This window comes from Idiotropiscis lumnitzeri, chromosome 21, assembly GCF_059441095.1.
Source record: "Idiotropiscis lumnitzeri isolate Australia: NSW breed Sydney's pygmy pipehorse chromosome 21, RoL_Ilum_1.0, whole genome shotgun sequence".
Taxonomy (NCBI): Eukaryota; Metazoa; Chordata; class Actinopteri; order Syngnathiformes; family Syngnathidae; genus Idiotropiscis; species Idiotropiscis lumnitzeri.
In genome coordinates this window covers 5653434-5675140 of record NC_142411.1, presented here as the reverse complement: position 1 = coordinate 5675140, position 21707 = coordinate 5653434, and the positions used below count along the sequence as shown (strand labels likewise).

The 21707-nt window shown below is 42.0% G+C and overlaps 1 protein-coding gene across 4 annotated transcripts in view; it reads left to right on the top strand.

Annotated features, from left to right (window-relative positions):
- Positions 1-21707, top strand: part of klhl29 (kelch-like family member 29) — a 130228-nt gene that overhangs the window by 7508 nt on the left and 101013 nt on the right. For 2 of the 4 annotated variants that reach the window (XM_088286340.1, XM_088286338.1), the window contains exons 2-3: positions 480-532; positions 2099-2172. The gene's annotated coding sequence lies outside the window, so the exon portion shown is untranslated. The remainder of the gene's footprint in view (positions 1-479; positions 533-2098; positions 2173-21707) is intronic. The other 2 variants (XM_088286339.1, XM_088286337.1) reach the window with 1 other exon arrangement.

Below are 21707 nucleotides of genomic sequence, written 5' to 3'. Positions count from 1 at the left end.
TTAATATTCTTACTGATCAACTTTATTGAACGTCACGCATTTTTAATTGTGCCCGTCCCGACATGGGCCAGGCCACCTGTTCCGTCATCGTCAGTCCGTCCCTCCGCGCTTCTTTTATTTATTTATTAGTCAGTCAACGTTTGTTTAACCAGCTTGCGTCATCACTAAATTATTATTTTTTTAAATGTTTTATTAAAAAAAAAAAATATATATATATATTAGTTTGTCACCACTATTATCGGACCGTCACATATCCTTCAACTTCGTCATTTTTTTCCTATGCACTTCGACTGACCCCGCGTCCATGGGACCTCAGCCGAAGCATATTTTTCACAATTCTTTTCGGATTTGACCAATATTGCGGAAAATTGTGATATTTTTTGGATTTTCGGTGTATAAAAAAATTTCTTTTTAAATGTAGTTATTAATCAATCAAAGTTTTTAAGTCATGTTGTTTTTTGTTTTTTTTTTGATCGTAGTTAGTTGTTGTACGGTCGGTGAGGGATTGAGAACATCCGTCAGAACTGAACCGGTAAGTGACAGACAAAAACACCAGGCTAGCTGCTTAAATTTTTTTTTTACCCATCTCTCCACCTTTACAGTTTCTGGGAAATCCTGAAAATTGATCTTGAAATTTCTAGAGCATGGATTTTTAAAAATTTTTTTTTTTAATAATTAATCATTTCTCAGGTCCTTTTTGCAACAAGTTGCCTTTTCTCTTCTTTTTGGAATGACGCGTCATTCTTGCAGCCTGCAACGATTCCCTCGGGTTGGACTTTGCCAGGAGGCATTTTTTTTTTTTTTTTTTTTCTCCCCCGCACAATCATCACGACCCAGTCGAGAGAAATACGACTTCATCCCGAAAGCTGCCATCCTTCCTCCACACTCTTATTATTAAGTCTTCCACTTTCAACACTTGGAGAAGTTTTGCCGAGAAACTGTCACCGCCGATATTCAGCCAGCTGCAGATCCTGGCGTTCCGACACTCTTACAACACTTAAAAAAAAAAAAAAAAAAAAAAAAAGATTCCACCCTCATTTTTTTTTTTTCCACGCTGTCAAACTGGAGCTGCCGAATGCGTCTTATTGGCATTGTAGCCTATTTTTCCCCAGAAAAAAACCCCAAGAGAGAACGCTTGAGTCTGTTTTATATTCGTGCGTAGGTGTAGAAATATAAGTGTTGGGGGGGGGGGGAAATGGTGCATTGTCAGTTTTAAGCGAGGAGTAAGACGTGTGCGAGGTGACTGAGTGATGCTTTATTCAGAATCTTCTCGGGGCGGAATGTGGAATTTGCTCGTGATCCCGGCAAGCCTCGAGACGAGCAGAGGGAGCTCCCACTTGCACTCTGGCACAGCCCAAGTGTCGCATTTACACCGCCGCGTCTTTTTTTTTTTTTTTTTTTTTTTTTTTTTTTTTTGACGCCACGGCGACGTGTTTTTACACTGCATTGTCGTAGTTTTCTATCGACCTAATCAATCTATGACAAAAATAAAATAAAACAAATGTACTCAATATATTTTATTTTTATTTTCAAACAGACTAAAACTTGAGTAAAAAAAAATGGAGTATGAACATAAAACTCCTGAAAACTGAAATGCCAAAATTTAAAAGAGGGCGCCAAAAAACACCTCGTTGATGCTGCGCCTCTTTAAACGCCAAAATGCAATCTTGAAGTCGTCGCTCTGCTTTTTCCATCCAGAGAATGGAAGATCATTTACTAGATTTTTACTTTTGGTGTCCAATCCTTGAGTGCTTTTCCGACTCGTGCAGCCACACGCCTCCGGTTTAACCTTCTTCCCGCCGCCAAATTAGCCGATGTGGTACGCTAATGTTCTGGACCGGTTTTGATCGGTCCCAGCAGAGTCGTTGATCTGGCCTCCAAATTGCGCAAATACATCTCCAGATGCAAATTTCGCCTTCATTTCAGTAATCTCACACAAGAAAAGCAGCAGCAGCGTTTGGGTTAGTCGTCGTGAACTTGCTTACTACCATTGACGGCTAAAGACGTCAAAGATTAATTTTATTTAATTTTTTTTTTGCTGGGCTAGTAATGAAATGAGTTATCGTTGGCAAGTTATAACGTTTTCTTTTTTCCGTAGGTGTGCGACGGGAATACGCGCCCGGATGTAATTTGTCTGTGATGAGCATCGACTTCATCCACCAGAGACCGAAGGTAAGATACGAGAATACGGCTAAAGCTCCATGCGATGGCGATCATGTGTACCCACACCAAATTTGGCAATTTTCTTTTTTTTTTAATAACTTTGCACAACAAAACAATATTCTAACTAGTTTGGTGTTCAGATTAAAAGTGACATGAGTGCATCTATTTGGCGCACTTGCATTCATAATGCTGCCATCCTCAAACTTTCATTTTTTTGTATTATTTTATTTTTTTTAATATAAGCAATAATTCGAGTAAGTTTTGATCCAAAATGGTCGATTTATCGGAGCTTTAAGGTCACGTGAGTGCATGGTTCGAATCGCCGCTCGAGCAACCAGAAATTTTACCATCTTTTTACCATTTTCTCAGCGAACGTTATCTTGTCTCCAGCTTTTCTGAACAAGGAGTGCATCTTTCTAGTCGACTCTTGAGCACTCAAAGCAAATTGTTCTGTCCTCAAATCTCTCGTAATTAGCTTGCATTAAGCCACAATTTAATTCTCAAACTCGCAAATGTTGCAATTCTCGAGTGTGGTCGTTGATAAGCTGGGATTTAAGGTCACGGGAGTTGTCGTTGGCGCTCGAGCAGTCACATGTTTCAAAGGTGATTGAAATGCGACCAAGAATTACCGCTATGTTGATCGTTGGCATGTCATCTGATACTCGATGGTGAAGGTCAGGTGGTCAAATTCTCACACATTGAAGGATTGTTTTGCATTTAAACGGTCTGATCAAAGATCACTGTAGCGAAGAATTCTGATCACACGAGTGCAGCGTTCTAGATGACGCCGTACTTTCTTGGATTGTTGTGTCCTCGCAGATAAAATTGTGATAAACCGAGTGTACAAATCCCAAAAGGTTAAAAACGACTCGGCAGGAGCAGCGTTGGCAGTCGCAATCCGTTTCTTTTACAACGCACCTCGGAAAGTAACGGTCATGATCGGCGCGGCGCGCGCTGTTTACTCGGAGACCCCAGACGGCGACGCGCAGCTGTCAGGCCTCATCATTCTCGTCGTTTACCTCCCGTAATGACGGATGACAAGCCTCCGCCGCGAGGAAACGCGGCTCCGCCGGTTGCACGCATAGGCCGGAGCACAAAGGCACACCGCAGACCTGCTGCGGATGAAAGACTACAGGGCACCACGGGAAACGCCGCCTTCGTCCGTCCTGCTGAGCGGTGCAGTAAATTACTTTTGGGAGTTGGGAGGCAGGTTGGTGGCGCCGCACAACAAACGTTCGTGCTCAACGTGCACATTGTGAGTTTTAGAGGTTGAAAAAAAATTGGTAAAATACATTTTTGAATGTCGAATGAAAATCTACATTTCTTAGATTAAAACCTGTAAAATTGTTATTGGTTGTACAATTTTTCTATAAGAATTTTTGGGAGAGAATTTTTTTTTTTTTTACAAGAAAATTAAAAAAATTTAAGAAAATTAAATAATTAGAAAATTAATACAATTAATAATTAAAATATATATATATATTTTTTAAATTTTAAGCACCATGCCAGTTATTAATGAAAACTTTGAACTTTTTTCCCTTTTTAAATACCCTATACTACACTGTCGCTGAATAATATGATAGGAGGGCTGGATTTAACGTTATTAATGTGTAATGATGTCTTCATCATACCTTAATGCAATATTAATGTCTTATTGATGTGTAATAACTTTGTAGTTGCCCCATGTACTTATTAAATGCCCCATACTACCCTGTTGTTGAATAATATGGGAAGCAGGCTGGATTTATTGTTATTCATGCATAAGTAATGCTAGGATGCATTATTAATGTGTTAATGTGTTGTTAATGCGTAATAACGTTGCATTATACAGAAAGCTGCTTCTACATTTTTTTTTTTTAAGCTGACTGAAATATTAACAATGGGTTGTATTAGATCACATTAGACAATTCAGGGGTACTTAATTTATTGCCTGGCAAGTGAGTGCAAAAAAAAAAAAAAAAAAAAAAATCCCCTCCCTAACCTGCTGACACAGCACAGTTGTAGATATGGCCGACGCAGGGAGTTTGGGTGGTGGTAATGAGGTGACCCTTGAACTTGTTGCAAGGTGTGCGATAATGATGAGGCGTGTGGAAGGTCAGCTTTTTCTCACAAGAGGCCCCCCTCATCTATTATCTCCCCCCCTGTGGAAATTAAGACATGCGATGCGATGATGTTGGAATCAGGGGGAGTTGCGTGTTTAAGCGTGGAATCGTAAGAGGCGGACACACACTGGTGCACAGCAGGGGGGGTCCCAACAACATATCCACGCCGCTCAGGCTACTAATGCACACAAATGGCCACGGATGAGTTCCGACGCTGCTTGGAGGTATCCTGCTTGTAGTTTGTGGACGGCCGTCTCACAAGAGCAGCAGCAAGTGACTGCAATGCATCTGGCATATATTACAAAGCGCGTCTTCCTTGGTGTGTCTGTGCCAGGCGAATTTATTTAGCTACTGTGGACCACAACCGCTGGCTCGGTGTTTTGAGGAAAATCTGGAAAAGTGAGGAAAAAGTGACGTTACGCTTTGCCTCCCTTGTCCTGTTGTGAACCCTCTCGCTCTGTTTTATGAGGCGTACGACATTCAGACCTGACGAATAACCGTGTCCTATCACTTACATGAATTCTGACTTTTTGACTGCTCGTAATTAATTGCGCCGTTTCACCGGCATGCATGCCTCTTGTTCCTCTGGAAAATATTCTCTAACCATACTTTTTTTTTTTTTTACATCTATATGTCACGGGAAACAGTTTTTCTGTTTTGGTGACAAAAAGCACAATTCTTCTCAGATAACACTTTTCCTTTTTTTTGTTTTTTTTTGTTTAATTAGAAAAAAATAACACCGTATGATGTTGTCCACGTCATATACGAACCAACCCGTATGATCTGAATCCTTCGTTGAATTCTATGTTTCACGTTAGCAATGTTAGCTATAGCATCTTATGTACTGTCCGTGCTTCTAAATTGGCAATGTCTACATTTTGGTTCTGTACTTTTCAGTGGCACAGATTAATAAAATAGACATCTTACGTTGAAGAATAGTTGCCATGGTTTGTATCAAACGTACATGTCGCATTCTTTGAACACCAGAATGGCAGTTGACTCCCACCATGCTAAATGCTAGCCTTGTGGCTAATGCTAGCTAAAGCTGTTTTAGTTCAAGTAATTCCATTGGTTAACTTTTGCGGGTCTGTTGGATTTTTTTTTTTTTTTTCGCATGTAGTTTGCCAGTGAGACGTGTTGGAATTGTTTAGTTATACAGAAAAATACGGAAAAATGAACTCGAGTCTTCCCACTTGAAGCCTAGCTTATCCTCCCGGCAGACAAAAGTGATTGCAAATGATCATAGCCTTCAGCGCAATGACATCAACGTTTAGTATCGAGCTTCATTCTGCGTCATTTAATCCTGTCAATGTACGATTGAGTCGAATGGCACGTTTTCTATTTTAATTGGGATATGCAGTAAGGAGCTTATTGACTTAAGTAAGAAAACGTTTTTCTGTTTGTAGCGTAGCGTGAGAACAAGGTAAAACACTGCTTTTGTCCAAGATTTCAAAACTAAAAAGGCCGGTTTTCCTTTTTTTCTTTTTTAAATTTCATTCTTTTCGGGTCTTTGAGCCGAATTCGAGCCGCGCGACTTAAATCAACAAGGCGACGCAAAAGCCTCTCACATTCATAACGACTTCATTAAAAGAAAAGAGCCAGCTGGTCTTTCACTAAACACCAGAGAGTCTTTTTCAAACCTTTTTTTTTTTTTTTTCCTTCTTTGCAGTTAGTGTTGGGCTTGAAAGCCGCTGGCGCAAAAATGAAACGCCCGGCGTCGCTTTGTTTTTTTTTTTATTGTTATTTTTTTTTTCCGTCCAAGGTTCTCCTCAAAGTGAGAGAAACATTCTGACAAAGTTGTTGTCGGTGTCGCATTGACAACTCGCAGCCACCCCGCCCCAAATCATTTTCTCATCTCGCGTGTCCGGCAAGTCAGCAGCAGTCTTATTTAAGACTTTCGACTTGCTATTGATTTTCATACCGGGTGTCTTCGTCCCCCAGAGGTTGTTGAGGGTCTTTAGCAGGTATTTATTTTCAGGCTCTTGGTCTCGCGCTGTCGCAGGTGATGTCATCGTCGCGAGTAATCGTTTGCGTGACCTTGTTCTCTCCTTCTCCCCGTTTAATATGCGAATTGGCAGAATCGGCATTTGTGGTTTGATGGATTATGACGTGACTTTTTTGATTGACATGTGGACTGGCAAATGGTGACTTGCTGGCCAATCACGGTACAGTCTGATTGCGACGGAAGGGTTGTGAGTTTCTTTCTGTAAAAGCCAACCAATGAATTGACAGTTAATTATTTTTTTTTAACTGCATTTATAAGTTCTCAGCTTCCTGACACATTTATAGACTCGCATGAAATTACAAATGGTTTAAAAATAGAACTTGGAGCCCCTCAAGTGGTAAAAGCGCACATCTGGATCATCATGGATAGGTTTGAATTTATTTTAACCAGTACTGGCTTCCTGACACGCATGTTATCATTCTTTCCTCGTGTTGGACATTAATGACCGTCTGCATGCACACACACTCAAACACACACGCCTCCGAGGTATTTTACAGCATTTTCCACCGCCGTGCACATGCATGACCAGCCAGTGTTTGCATTCCTCAGAACAAAGCCCACATTTTCCGTGTGAATAGTCTCATCTGTGATGTAGTTCGCGTAAGGATGATCCATGAAGGATTGGGCTAATTCCTGGATCCCATCGCTGAATGGATAAACGGCAGCAGAACGGCGCATGTAACTTGTTAATGGGGTAAAAAAAAAAAAAAGTGTGCAATTTCATGAATGCAAAGAACACAGATGTAGTAACGAGCAAAGCTAGGCGCTCGTAAAGTGAGTGTCTTGCTCTCTCCGTGCAAACTCCCACACCAGCTGGAGCATGCCAGAATGTTATCACCGTGTTGGCAACATAGAAAGAGTACATACATCCCCCCCCCACGCCACCCCCATATGACACAAAACTTGTTTTTTGTGATTTAATCTGTTGAAAATCTCATTGGAAGATAACCGTCCGAAACCCAAAGTAATGCATCGCATAGGAAATAATGTGAATCTGGTTAATCCGTTCCTGACGCTCGGAAATATGAAGTAAAAATAAATTTCATAAAGAGTAGCTCTGGATTTACTTTTTAAAACTGTGTGAAGTGCCTAAATGGATATGCAACCTCATCACTGTGGCTACTCGTTAAAACGTTATGACGTTATTCCTCGACTATATTCTAGAATACCACATTCTCTTGAAAAAGGCAAAATGAAACGACACATTACATCAAGATAAATTCTTACTTATTAAATGAATTTGGTTGTATGCATCTTCAGGAGCACCCCGAAAAAACACTTTCCAAACAATTTTTTTCAGCCGCAAGTTTGTCCTCTGATCTCTGGATTGTAGCGGGAGCATCCCGGGGACGCCGCCCCCTTACAACTCACCCGTGTGCTCCCCTTCTTTTCTTCTCCTTTCGGTCTCGAGGTTGTGTTGTTTTGCTTGTGCCAAAAAATCAATAGCTATTACACGCGAGAGAAGACGGCGTTCGGTCCCCGCCTGCCTGACGGCTGTCATCTCCTTTTAATTGCTGCGCTAATATCGTCCCCGCTCAGCTTGGATGTAGGTCAGGAGGCCTGCGGGCGCTCCTTCCTCATCACCTCCTCGACGCTCCACCGAGTGCAAACACGAGCGAGTCAGTTTTTGACCCAAGTTGTAGATGAGTAGGACTTTCATAGCGTTGCCTAAGTGATCAGGCAAAAAAAAAAAAATAGCTTTGCCGTTTTCTCCTGGGCTGCCCTCTGCTGTCGACTGGAATTGGCATCAAAGTGCCCTCGGGCTTGCATCGCGAACGTCACGTGACCGTACGCAGAAAATAGGTGAGCCGTGACGTTCGCAATTCGAGCCAGAGGGTACTTTGACGTCCAACATTATGGCGCCGTTTTTAAACAGAAAAATTTCAGCGCAACCTTTTTTTAGTACGAAAAATGTAAATGCAACATTTATTTATTTATTTTTTTGCTCCATTTTTTCATGAGCTGAACTCAGTTTTTTTTCCCCTCAAATATAGTTCACAAATTTGTCCAAGTCTGTTAATGAGCACTTCTCCTTTGCCTTTGCCGTGAATTCATCCGTCTCACGGGTGTACAATACAATGTAACACAACTTTATGTGGCATATTTTACAACATTATCTCAGCAAAAGAGAAGTGCTCACATACACGGATTTAGGCAGTTTTGTGAGCAATATTTCTGGGCACTGAAAAAAAGTAATAAAAAATGGGCGCAAAAACAAAATATGTTTCTTCACTCTGCTGAAGTACAAAAGCGATGACAAATTAATGAGCAAAAAATTAAAAAAAAACCTTGGTCATTTTTTTTTCGCCAATTGTATTTTGGTGCATTACTGTATTTAAATATGTGACTAGCAACCTTCTTTTTAACAAAAATAAAACAAATAACAGGAATAAACAGGAAAAAAATAACCAATTATTTTTTATGAATTAATTACCCATTCATGTTTTCATTGAACTTCAAATACAATACAGTGAACTTTGTTATTTAATTAATATTAAATATATTTAATCAGTCTTATACATTTCTGTTAAAATAATTGCTGAAATTAACATTTTCTTGCATTTTTGAAGCTGTATTAAACTCACTCACGACCAGCCGAGTAAAAAAAAAAAAGAAATTGGACGTCTTTAGCAGTCAATGTCAGTAAATGAGTTAAAAAAAATCCAGAGATTTTTCCAATTAATTTACAACATGCAATATAATTTTTTTAGTCGTGTATTGCAGTAACAACATATCATTGCAAACCTCATTTTATAATTATTTAAAATACTACAGTATTCATTTCAACCATTGTTTTTTTTTTGTAATGAACCAAAAATAATAAATAACAAAAAAAAGGAAATGAATTAACAATAACTTTCCATGTCATAAATGTCAGTTTCTCACTCTTGTCTGTGGGGCCAGTGACGGTCCAGATGTGTTTTCTCTCGGGACGGCAGCTGTTGAGCCCAACTATTTATTTATTTATTTTATTTTTTTTGCAGAAAGTCTCCAATGACTCCTGCGCTTCCCTCCTGTCGCCACCTTGCGTTCCCGTTTTAACAATCGACACCGACTTGATATTGACGCCGTTGACAGACCGACAAGAAGTGCTGACTTTGCACGCTACAACTTTGATTGCCTTATAAGTTGGCCCAAATGACGTGGCGGTCGCTGTCAATTAAGTGGACCTTTACATCCATTATTTCCCAAAGGAAATAATGGAAAGAGAATTTGTTCCGGGCACCGCTGCTGTCATAAAACCTTTTATTAACTCTACGGGCAGTGCTTTAAAGTGTTAAAATAAGTTGTGTATTATAAAACAAGTTAAAAAAAAAACTCATTTTAAAGATTTTACAACTATATTGCAGTTAGTTGTGGATATATAGCTTGAAACTCTCAGCATTTTTTTGGGGGGGTCACGGCTTGTCTAGTGCCAAATTTTCGGGTGTACCTAATGAAGTGTCTTTACTGTGCCTCTTCCAAGCACACATGTAAAATTACTTGTGACCTTGACTTGATTTTTAGTGAAAGCTTCCAATTTGGACCCAATGTGGACCTCCGATGTTGGTCATGTTGACGTTTGGAAGTCTTCCCGTCACGGCGTCTTACTTGAGACGGCCAGTAGAGCACAGGTGCTTGAACACATTGTTCTCTGGCTGCAGTGTGTGTGCGCGGCCAAAAGCACTCGCCCAGCTGGGCTGGACGGAGCCGATGGCAGTGTCTCTCAGACCATCTGCCGCCCCGCTGCTCGCCTTGCCGACCTCGCTCACATGCCAATGGCCAAAAACATGACCATGGTCCTTCTGTTTCCTTTTGGACGGCTTCATTACCTCCGCCAAGGAGATGATACTTTAAAAACAACACAAATGAAGATAAACTCTTTTAAAATTGGCAAAATGTGGTGTGATTTTTGCCAATTTATATTTATTTTTTTTTAATTATATTTAAATGCAAAAAAAAAAAAAAAAAAACGCTTATTTTTGCATTTTTGTGTTTTAAAGAAATCTCGATAATGATCTTCACACGTCATGTCAAAGCATCCAATCAACTCCCGCCAATCGTCTTATTTGTAGTCTTTGAAAAGATAGTCTCTCTCTTTTTTCCGAATCCACAATCCTCTCGAGTTTTCACTCCTATTGAGCGTTAGCGTGTCAATCTCTAGATGGTTTGAGGATACTCCAAGCATAATGACGCTCAAATTAGTCCTTCGTTATCATTTTTTTTTTCTTTTTAACATCCATTTTTTTGGGGGGTTTTGATTAAATATGAACTAATTATATCATATTTGTGCCGGCTGTGGATTGTGGGAGTCTGGTATTTGCCACTGGCGTGCAAATGAGTCACTGAATAAATGAATCTAATATATTTTCTCATTTATTCAATTGAGTCTGGGATTAGATTCTCTCCGCCTGTTTAATATTTCATGGGTGCACTCGTGTCCATTAGTGACATTTGGATGTTCTTAAACTGTAGCGCCACGCAATATCTCAAGTTATTACAGTCTGTTCATACTGATCGGTTTTCAGTGTGAGGGCAAAGCTGGTAAAAGTGACGTGAAATTCCACAGAAATATATTTTCACACCTATAAATATATATAAGCCGCAGGAACTCTTTGGGGGGGGAAAAAAAAATTTTGCTAAGTAAAACAGAACAGTCCCAGGAGAGAAAAAAAATCGAGATTTATTTAGCGTATTTTCTGAATTATAGAGCGCCCCTAGTGGTGATAGAAAAATCCACTGAAAAGCTGCTCCATTGTATTAGCAGCATGGTTCAAAATCTATGAAAAAAGTAGCGGCTTATAGTCGGGAAAATACGGTCGTCCCACAAAAAAATAAAATAAAATTAGAAATAAAATAAAATGAATTTTTTTTTTTTTTTTTTAAAGGCTTATGAATCCATCAATCAGTCAGCAGTATATTTTGATATGCCGTCATGAAAAGCTAATAATTCAAATAAAAAAAAAAGAGATTGGCCCCCGAAATCCCAATAATTTAGGATTCTGAAATTGGTCTATCACGAGAAAAAAAATCTCAAGCATCCATGTGGAATTATTTTAGGGTCATTTCATCAAATTCCGCGATTTCTTCGTGAGATTTTCTCAAATTGCGACAGATACGAATATGTCTTGTTGCATTTCACAGTAAAATATGCGTTCACCATTTTTTTTGTCGATGTAATCATTTCAACGTTGCTTTTTCAAAAGGGAAAATGACAAAATATTTTTTGTTTCTTGGCCTCCGCCGAAGATCACAGTGAGCGTGGGCGTATTTTTATGTGGAGTATGCCTATCAAGGGACAAAGAGCGGGAACAGGAAGTCTCGCTTGTTTATTACTTATTAGCGATTCCGCTCGAACGAGTTTGTTTAGCACGTACTTAATTACCTCCATCGCATTAAACCTCAGAATAGACATGCCTGTTCTTGGCGGCGGCGGCAACGGCAGCCCGGCTCGCCCATGGCGCTGATTTGATGTGAGCTCCGCTAGACAATTTGCAGTTTATTACTGCTGTGTCCAGCTCGCTCCCTGATGAGATTAATCAATGTCTGCGAATCGCCGGGCGACGTGCCGTCCGCACTCGCCGGAGCTCATATCTGAAACGATCCGCCGACCGACCGATCCGCAACCGCGATCAAGTTTGGTTTGGGAATCGCGATGGCTGGCGTACAGGGACCGAGTCGGGCCCCTTTCTCCCCAAACCAATTTCAACTTCAAGACTCTTGAACTCTTTGTGTTCTTTTAATGGACTTGGACTTTAATTGACAGTCGTACCTTGACTTACAAGTTTAATTTATTTTGCAACAAAGCTTGTAACTTGATTCACTTCAAGTTAATCGTTGTAACACTGTTACAAGGGCTTTAAAAACGTGAATATCCCGGACAATTAAGTGATGGCATGAGTTAAGGGGCGTGGCCTGGTGGGTGTGCGTGTGAGCGTGTGGGCATGAGTTGCCGCTCAGAGTGTGAAAAACTCTCATGTGTAGGTACCGCTGCATCTAGGAATCTTGCACGGGCCGGGCCGAAAGATTTGCGCGACGCGACAGTCTTTTGCTTTCCTGCAACACTTCTCGTAATTGTGTGAAGGGGCGGCGTTGACTTTGATGGATTGTTTACCCCTTTTGCTTTTTTTTTGCTACACAATCGCACACCTGCACGCTTGCACCCACACATGCACTGAGGCTTGATGAATTATGTATCGCTGCACTGGAAACAAAGCAATCAATATAAGATGTCTGCCTTGGCTATTGAGCACAAACACTGCCAGCGAAAGAGAGAGATCAGGTGTGGACGCAAGTATTGGGACGCGGCCCGTAATCAACTAATCAATCACGAGTTAGATTAGAATCCTGACCCAAATGGCGAAACTACACTATACCACTTTTGGTGTGCCCCATGTTGTGGAATCAAACTTGGTCGTGATGTATTTCTTTCATTAAAAGCTCTGAATTGTTCCAAGCCAACCGATTCCGGCAATACTACGTTTGGAACCGCACTTTTGGGACTCAAATATGTTGTTTCGTACCAACACAAGTGATCCTTACGATGTCGTTTTTTTTGGCCCCCTCTTTATGAGTCACCACATGTTGTGGTGACATCACAAGGGCACAAAAGTTGTAATTTGATCTGTTCCGAGAAAAAAAATAAAAAATAAAAAAAATGGATCTTTGACGTATTTAGCCGTCAATGGTATTGAATGAGTTGTGTTTTGTATATTTTTCCAAAAGTAGTAAAAGTTGCTAAAACAATCCATACCTTACCATTTTTAAACCATCCTGCTGGGACACAAATGTGATAAATATTTCAAATGATCCTCACAAGACTGTTTGTACCAAAAAGTAGTGCTTCGGTACCAAAGCAACCATTCCTGAAGGTTGTCCTCCAGTGTCACAATTTGTTGAATTTTTTTTTTTTTTTTTTTTTTTTTCCCTCCGTGATATAAGTACAGCTTACCAAAAGTACTGATCAAACCCAGACAAACTGATTGGTCAACAATCACTACAATTAAACGGGAAACCCCAAAAACCAGACAAGGCTTTTCGGGAAGCAAACCGTGTCAAGCTGGACTTTCCATGCTCACATTTTTCCCTCGTGGAGTTTGCAGGGTTTCGTTAGCGTCCTTCGCAAGCTTGCTCAGAGCCCATGAGAGCGATGTGGCTGATTAAGAGCTACAGATTGCTGGAGGAGAACGACCTTGGCGTTGGTATCGGAGAATGTGGGAAATGCTGGCGAGCGGCAGCGATCCCTAGACGAGCGACGCTGCCCGAACAATGAGCTGCAGGCTCACTTTTTTTTTTTTTTTTTCCTATGCGTTGAGCCTTACTAGGAGGTCGGGAAGTTGCCATAACAATGTGGATGCTGCGTACAATGTGATCTTATGGAAACGCGAATATCGACACAAAGTACAAATGTGTACCCTTGCATAGGATGTGTGTGAATAATAGAGCATTAATTACTGATTTTGTGGATTATTTTTGTCAGCCATAGACAATTTCTTATGTATAATTATATAACATTTGTCGCGTGCTCGTATTGTGACTTTGAATTTTTCTCACTTAATTTTCAGCCGACTCGGGTGCTGCCTACACTAAAATATTTTTTTGCTGCCTAAATGGGCTGCGGTACAAGTTGAGAAATAGGAAGAAAACAGAGCAAAGTTGGATGCTGGAGGAATTCGCCAGTCACGTGGTATTTGATCAATTTGACACTTGTCGCAGGCTTGTATTTTTACTTGCTATGTACTCTAATAACGCAGGCGTGCGCAAACTACGGTCCGGGGGCCACGTGCGGCCCGTTAAACGTTTTAATCCGGCCGGCCAAACTTGAAAAAAATGAAATGAATAAATCCTTGAATTGAACAGGCCCAGATTTCACACAGGTTCAGTAAATTGTGATTAGGACTGCACAATAAATCGGAATTTAATCGACATCCAGGTTTGACCTAGTTCAATAATCAAATCACAAGACACTGCGGTTTGATATAGTTTTTCAAAGACGGAAAGACCATCCAGCGTTGTGAGGTGCTTTAATGTGAATGATTTCGATTTCAATGCACTCTTGACATTTACCATTTAGAAAAAAAAAAAAAAAAAAAGAACAGCCAAATGTTAAGTATTGATATTTATTAATATTCATATTGTCAACAGAGGCCTCTATGACATGCTCGCTGCAGTCAGTCCAACCCGCCCGTGAAAGTGGCATGTGGCATTTGAGCAAAAAATACATTTGCCTCGCTCGACTCCAGACAGCTGCTCGAAAAGACAGCGGTGGCGTCTTAATGATGTTATCTCCCTGTGGAGTGAAGGCAAAAAAAAAAAACAAAAAAAAAATCTTTATTTACATGCATCAGCACCGTGTTTTCACATCTTGTTCTTCATTTTACGTAAACTTGCGTTAACCCGCGCCGGCGAGCTATTTCATTCCGACGGTGCAGTGACATTTCATTCAAATGATGGACAGCTTGACACAAATGATTTTTCCATCATATCAAATTGACGCCACATGCGGTATTGCTACGACTATATTGTGCTAGTGACGTGCCCTCTAAGACGGGGGGCTTTCGAGCTTTTTTGGATCCAGGGACCAGGAAATTTTCCCACCTAGTAGTTTATCTACAGGCTATCTAGCTGTCTTCAGTGAATCCATGCAATTAGCTTGTTACCAAAACCATTATTCTACAAATGTCTATTGTGATGTCACCTGTTAAGCTAACCTGGCTAGCATGTTAGACACATGTTATGCTACGTTACGCTTCAGCTAGCTAAAATAACATAGCAAGCTCCTGGATGCGACATGCTCTTTATTGCTTGTAGCTTTTAGTTAGCTTGTTAGCAAAATACTAACATTAGTCTACAAATATAATGCAATGTAATCTATTGTGCTGTAACCTGTTAAGCTAATTTGGTTAGCACGTTAGGCAAATGTTATGCTACGTTACGCTTCAGCTAGCTAAGATAACAAAGTAAGCTCCTGGATGTGACATGCTCTCTATTGCTTATAGCTTTTAGTTAGCTTATTACCAAAATGCTCGCATTATTTTCCCCAATATAACGTTATTCTAGCTAGCCGAGGCCTCGCTGTACACGGAGGCAGCTCAGTTAACAAGGCTATCTCCTGCATGCAACATTTCTATTGGCTATTCATTGCTTTTGGCTTTCAGTTAACTTATTGACCAAAATGCTGACTCTTTGCCACGACCGGGAAGCTAACAAGCTCCCAGTTTCGACTGTATTAAATCTTTAAAGAAAAGCTAGTGAGAAGTCAAAGATGGATGCCTCCGTCACCTCGTTCTCACAGCTTGATCGCGCCAACATCTCCCGAGAAGCGATTGTGTTTACAAGGCCAATGTGTATTTACGCCCGCATTGGTGGGTTCTCAACGCACCCGCTGCATCTTTATCGCTTCTCGAGCAGTCATTCTCTTTAAACCCCCCCCCTCCCCAGGGTGTACGCTGAGTCAGCTCCCCTTCGTATGGAGATTGGCTCCCTCAGCCGGCGGGGGTTATTGATCTCGCACCCCACCTTTTATACACAGGAAATGTTGCCCCCCTCCAAACTTGTTTGGCTGCACGGGTGGGGACAATGTCACCATGTGACGAGATAGTTAAACCAAGGAAACACTTACTTTCTTCGGGACAGGACTCAGGGAAATCAGTGACGAAGCTATGCTGTCAACTATTACTATTATATTTCCGGAGCGGAATTGAACCCGCGACCTCTGCACTATGAGGCCATCGTCCTGACTCGCATATCTTCAATCAGGAATATGGTGAATGCCTAACATCTCGCAAGTTGACGGCATCACGACAACACACCCGATGGGTGTTTTTCTCAACCGCAAAACAACACTTTGTGATTGGAAGTTGATTAGCGCAGCGCTTCAGAGCCCGTGAAATCAAATCTTAAAAACACGACACATGACCCGCCGGTGTCTAACGCTGTCTCCCTTCGCCGCACGGCGAGTGAGCGAGGCGCCACAGGGAGCGGATCAATGGCGGCATGAAAGCCTGAGAGAGAGACACAAAACCCTCTCCGTTTTCTTTCTTTCTTTTTCGCAAGGTAGACGTTTGAATAATTTATTTGTTTTTGTCCTGCTGCAGACTATTTATCAGTTAGACTTTATTGGAGACAAACTTAGCGCTTGTGTTTTGTTTTGCCAGGGAAAATCTCCGATGAAATCTCTGCCGTACTTAAAAATCCGTAATTGCCCACTCGTCTTCAGACAAAGAAAAAGACGTCCTCTTAATTGTGGTATTTGGGCTCAACTTTGACCTGTTTTCTGTCGATTTAAAAGTTTTAAAAGCATTTTGCTTCCCCGCAATCAACCTCTGTGGGGAATTTGATTGGTCAAAGATCGACAACTTTGCTTTTCCTCTACAGGATGTGAAACTACTGCAATCTTTCTTCATTAAGTGTCTCAGAACCAAAACTAGAACCTGTACCAGATGCAGAACATGAACCAAAGCCAAAAAGTAGAACACTAACCAAAATCAAAACCAGAAGCAGAACCGGAAGTAGAAGTATAATTAAATTGAAACCAGAATTAGACAAAGAAGAACCAGACCCAGATTTGGACCCGTAGCTAATAATAGAACAAAAAACCAGAACGACAACTATGCACAGCACAGCAGTCTGTTGTTTAAATAAAGTCCGAAACCAAAATTCCAACTACCACCAAAATCAATCGCACAACAAGAATCAAAAGTAAAACAACTTGAACCGACATTAGACGCTGAGCAGAACCACGTTGCCAACTAGAACCAGACCCAGGTATGGACCATAAAACAGAACTAATACCAGAACTACAGCAAGACATAGAAGCGGAACTAGTATCAGAACTATAATCAAAACCGTAATTACAAACAAAAGTTGAACTAGAACGTACCAAGAACCACTTACAGATCAGAACCCGAACTAAAGTCTAAAACCGAAATAGGACTTAAACCAGAACTAGACCCAAACCTGGAAAGCCAGCTCTAGACCCCGAAGTTGACCTAGAAGTCAAACTATAATGAACTCAAAATTTCTCCCGAACATAATTTTCCTACGTTGTATTGTGCTCAAAGGCTCTTAAAACTTAAGCACGTGCCTAATTTCATATTTTTTCCAGCCCTTTTGCGATGAAGACATTTCCTCACTGTGGGCAGTCAGTATTTCGTGTCCTCTGAATGTCTGCTGATATCCCCTAAGTCGCACACACACACACAGCCGTTGTCTGGCTATTCCCCGTTGCCGTCTTGTGTGACCGTGTTTGCTTGAGTGACAGATCGTAGTTTGTCTGGGTGTCCGTGGTTACGGCCCAAGGGCTCACACCCAGGGGACCGTGACCTTGTCAACGCTCCTGAAAGCAGAGATGGATGGCCCCCCGGCCTCGAGCCCCAAGTCCCCTTCTGCCCCGAGCCATGAGTACTGAGCTCCTTTTTTTTTTTTTTTTTTACCCCTTGCGTCGCTCTTCACCAGAAAAGAGCTTCAATGTTGGCGTCTCTGGAAATGATCACAATTTGAATCAGAAGTCTTGCTATAACTACAAGTAGACTAGACCTAGCACCAGAACCAGAAACCAGGAGGTGACTTTGGACCGTAGAGGTTTTTAAAGTAGGGGTGTGCAAACCTTTTGACTGGCGGGCCACAATGGGACCAGGAGCAGATGGACGGAGTGTTTTGGTCACCTCACGTCATAGGAGACAAAAAATGTCATTTAATTTGAAATGAAAATGAGCAAAAGCATTCCGATAAAATATCTGTTTGACCCACCAGAGTATTTAGAATTTTTTTTTTTCCAAGTTGGGTGGGCCGGATTAAAACGTTTAACGGGCCGCATGTGGCCCCCGGGCCGTAGTTTGCCCACACCTGCTTTAAAGCAATATGTGCGACTGACCTCTCAAGCAGCTAATGAGAACATTTAACATTTGCTGAGTCGACAGCGCATTCGAATACGTTCACCACTCCGCTGATTGAGCGCTCAGCACCCCCGTTTGAGGGGGGATTGTCTCAACAATTTTGTCCGTGGAGAAGCTGGTCCAATTTTCACCTCTCTAGGAATTGGCGCTATTTTACAGCGAAGGGAAAGGTCTCTTGCCACCCACACGCTGCATAAAAATAAACCTTCTCGTCAATCTGCTTTCCAAGGCAATCGTGGGAGAAGAACAAAAAACGGAATTCGAATCAAAACAGAAGTAGAATTGGAGCTCGATCCGGAACTAGACCGAGATACAGAACCGGAACAATAGATAAACAGGAAGAGGAGGAGCCACAATCAAATGCAACCAAAATTAAAATCAGAACTTGAATCAGAATCTCTGGTTAAAAAAAAAAAAATGCAGTGATATGACTTTCTTCCACCATGCATTTTAAAGCAGGCGTGAGCAAACTACGGCCCGGGGGGGCCACGTGCGTTTTACGTTTTAATCCGGCCCGCCAACCTTGAGGAAAAAAATTAAATGAATATTCTCAGATGAGGTGAGGTTGGAGGTTGCCAAAACACTCCATTCATCTGCTCCCGGTTCGGCCCGTCTGTCAAATTTCAGAACCCCTTGTGGCAATCCAAAAGTTTGCGCACCCCTACTTTGGACCGGATGAAATCATTTAATGGGCCTCATGTGGCCCCCGCGCCGTAGTTTGCCCACACCTGCACTAGAATCCGGACTTTGTAGTAGACTCAAACGTCATCATATCCCAAACTGTGCCCGCTGTTCCCCAGGTCACCTTGCTTGGTTACTCACACGCGAGTGACCGCGAGGTGACCTCGCTGCCTCCGTATAACTCCGGATCCCCCACCCCGCAACGGCAACCTGACCGCAGCGCAGGGCCCATTATTATTTGATGAGCGGAAAGGGGCTCGTACCGCCGCATATTTCCACCGGCCCGCAGCGAGTCAGCACTTTAGCGAGGCTCCGCTCGAGGGGTCGCCCGGCGGGCATGTCGCTCCTCTTACGCCACCTTGCCCGTTGTTATCAAGATAACTGGTGCGTCGCTAACTCCCAGTGACCCTGTGGCGAACCCCTTCCCAGATCTATATTTAAAGGATGTACTATTTTTGTTGAAGAGGAAACATAACACGATGTATCCCGTTTTACCAGGATGGCGCTTACTTTCCGAGTGTTCGGAGTCCGCTGCAACAACGGCGCCCTCGGGCCTCCGGACAGAGGCGATCAGCGGCCGGCTTGACAAGTCATTGTCTTTTCCTAAGCTGCGGTAATTCATCAGCGCCGCGGCAACGCCTCTGGATGATTGCGTTTTGGACAGAGCAATCTCCGCCGTGTCATAGATGCTTTGGTTTTCGCGGCGCGGACGCATCTTAGACGGCGAATGCGCGGGAACGGCGGAAGGCGCTTGAGCTGGCAAATTGAATCTGGTGCTGCGGGGGAGTCGCTGTTTGGGCTTACGCCAGGGGGGGTCGCAACTTTTTTTTTTTTTTTGTACTGTCATTTCTCCAATGATTCAGGGAAAAGATGAAAAATGGACGCGGCGAGCCTCTTGACATCGATTTCAAGCATGAGTTAAAGTTTAAAGTTGGATTTTTAAAGCGAGGGCATTCCAAGGGCTTTTAAATGAGGCGTCTGAGTCTTGCTGAAGTTTGGGTTCGTGTTTTGAGGTAGAATTTCAGTTCAAGCTAAGTGTCGGGTTTCAAGTTAGCATTTCACATCGGACTTTTAATGAAAGAAATGAAACCATGGTTGATGTTATGATTTCAAATTTTTCCCATGAGGGTTTCAAATCTGGGTTAGGATTTCAAGTGACGGTATCAAGTCAGCGATTCAAGCCTTGACTGTTTTCAAGCAAAAGTTTCAAACGAGGCTAGTCAAGCCACGGTTGAGTGGCTCAAGACCAAGTTAAGGCTTCAAGCAAAGATTAGGGTTTCAAGACACGATTATGCTTTCGCATTCGGGTTCTAAACCGGGGAAGCCAAACATTAGAATAGCCTGGGGCTTCCACGCGTTCCTTATCCTAATGGCGCGTTCCTTGCGCTTCAGAAGCTCTTTCATATTTCTCCGCTGCACTTGCACGTCACTTTTATATTCACTGTCAGCCTTTAACAGGTACCTCTTGTGCTACGCTTGATTAAGTCCAATAAGGTCCGCTAACTAACGTTTTACAGCGCGATTTCCACGCTAAAGGGGATCTAATGTGCTATGGACGCTGAGTAATAACGAGTAAAAAGCGCACGTGTGTGTGTGTGTGTGTGTGTGTGTGTGTTTTGATCTGGACGCCGATGATGGACTCGAGCTGCGCATGCGTCAACGGTCAAAGCGGCCATTCACAACCTCGCACAAAGGAGACGAGAGCGGCGCTCGCGCTGGAACAGAGAAATAGAGGCGTCGTGGTCGGATTGTTACGGGGACATTTTTAGAGGTTTAATGCGGGGTTCTTGATAGTTTCAACTTCTTATAAAGTTGGCGTTTTAAGCATAGGTTAGGGTTCCAAATTAGGGTTTCAAGCCGGCATTAGGCATCGGAGTTGGGCTTTCGCGCACAAGCTTGGCTACATTGTAACTCAATCATCAGTGATGAACAGCAGCAGTGCCTCTAAATGGCCGGGCTGACTATTTAGATGAGTAACAGTCATGTTGATTAGATTTGCTCAATCCGCTTCCATCGCTCTGGTTTTGTCAGAGCACATGATGGCAACCATAAATACAGAAAAAAAGATAAGAGAATGCAATCGGACACTCTGGAAGCCTTCAGCGAGACACGCGAGGCACAAACTGACAAGGAGCTTTAATTTATTTGCCGTCTCATCGCTCACTTTTTAGAATTGCGTTTCACTCGTGAGCAAGAAATGCCAATTCAATCCCTCTCGGTGTTTTGGTCATTTATTCGTCCTTCCATTTTGGCGATCAAGCAAAATTTATACGTCACATAATCCAGATGGATTTGTCCAGCAGATAATTTTTGTCTATTTGTCTCATTTGTATTGTCCCCACTACTCATTCTACACGAGTTCGTCTATTAGCTCTATTGTTTGATCCAAGGGCCGCAGCAGGTTAAAGAATGTTCCAAAGTGTCATCCGGTGTTTGAACGGCGCAGTGACTGAGTACCCCACTTGAATAAATGTTGGCTGTCGGCAAAAACGAGATGGATAAACTTCATCATCTGCTCAGCCGCTGCACGTTAGCATGCTAGTTATAGTGGGCTAACTTCTCCTGGCACCGACAACTTTAAAAAAAAAAAAAAAAAAAAATTCTGTGTGTATGTGTATAAAGTAGTCTTATTATAAAATTCAATACAACTTTTTTTCATTGACGGTTACTCATTTGAAGTGTTCTCGTTTTTAGTGTTTTCCAGGGACCTGTAGCATTTTGTCTTCATAGCGCTAAATTAGCGCTTAATTTGCTTCCGTTTTTAGTACAAATAAGGAAATAACAATAGTTACGGTATTTATGACAAGAAAATACCAAGTTCCGGGGCCTTTCTTAGCATGCTAGGCAACGTTTGCACACTTTCACTTTCTTTCAACACCA